The 1,144-nt window shown below is 38.4% G+C and overlaps 2 non-coding genes across 2 annotated transcripts; both read right to left on the reverse strand.

Annotated features, from left to right (window-relative positions):
- Positions 1-226: 226 nt before the first annotated feature.
- LOC127917384 (5S ribosomal RNA) lies at positions 227-345 on the reverse strand. The gene has a single exon (XR_008097210.1). It is a non-coding gene; the product is annotated as a 5S ribosomal RNA (ribosomal RNA).
- Positions 346-587: 242 nt separating this feature from the next.
- LOC127917383 (5S ribosomal RNA) lies at positions 588-706 on the reverse strand. The gene has a single exon (XR_008097209.1). It is a non-coding gene; the product is annotated as a 5S ribosomal RNA (ribosomal RNA).
- Between the last annotated feature and the right edge of the window lie 438 nt (positions 707-1,144).

Raw genomic sequence — 1,144 nt, forward strand, 5'->3', positions numbered from 1 at the left:
CTATCTCTTGGTGCACTATATAAAGTCAAAGTGAGTGTGATTAACAGCTGTTGCATTTTCACCATGTATCTTGTGTCAGTCAAAAAGTGGAAGAAATTGCATATACTGCAGCCATAATTTGTAGCACAGATTGTTGGATGAAATACAAACTAATCTTGCTTACTTATTTCAAAGTGAGGCACATATTTCCGCCTTGTGGGAAGAAACGGACAAAGAGTTGACAAAAAGCTTACAACACCTGGTATTCCCAGGCGGTCTCCCATCCAAGTACTAACCAGGCCCGACCCTGCTTAGCTTCTGAGATCAGACGAGATCAGGCGTCCTCAGGCCGGTGTGGTCGTAAGCGAGAAACTATCTCTTGGTGCACTATATAAAGTCAAAGTGAGTGTGATTAACAGCTGTTGCATTTTCACCATGTAGATAAGTATCTTTGTGTCAGTCAAAAAGTGGAAGAAATTGCATATACTGCAGCCATAATTTGTAGCACGGATTGTTGGATGAAATACAAACTAATCTTGCTTACTTATTTCAAAGCGAGGGCACATATTTCCGCCTTGTGGGAAGAAACGGACAAAGAGTTGACAAAAAGCTTACAACACCTGGTATTCCCAGGCGGTCTCCCATCCAAGTACTAACCAGGCCCGACCCTGCTTAGCTTCTGAGATCAGACGAGATCAGGCGTACTCAGGCCGGTGTGGTCGTAAGCAAGAAAAATCTCTTGGTGCACTATATAAAGTCAAAGTGGCACCATATAAAGGTGCACTATATAAAGTCAAAGTGAGTGTGATTAACAGCTGTTGCATTTTCACCATGTAGATAAGTATCTTTGTGTCAGTCAAAAAGTGGAAGAAATTGCATATTTTTTTTTTTTTTTTTGGAAAAATAATTTTATTGTTTCATATTCAAATACAATTACAAATTTAGTGCATAACGTTGTACATAACATGGATACTACAAACAGTATCAAAAAGTACCATAACAATATCAGAATACCAAAACTCCTTAAAAAAGTGCTGTTCTAGCAGAACCTGACCAGTATTATTGGCCTATATTCGAGATTAACATGCCTCTAACAATCTCCAAAACAATACAAACAATTCTATAAATACAAATATACATACATATGCCAAAATGCACTCTGGAT

Source organism: Oncorhynchus keta, unplaced genomic scaffold, assembly GCF_023373465.1.
Source record: "Oncorhynchus keta strain PuntledgeMale-10-30-2019 unplaced genomic scaffold, Oket_V2 Un_contig_11335_pilon_pilon, whole genome shotgun sequence".
NCBI lineage: Eukaryota > Metazoa > Chordata > Actinopteri > Salmoniformes > Salmonidae > Oncorhynchus > Oncorhynchus keta.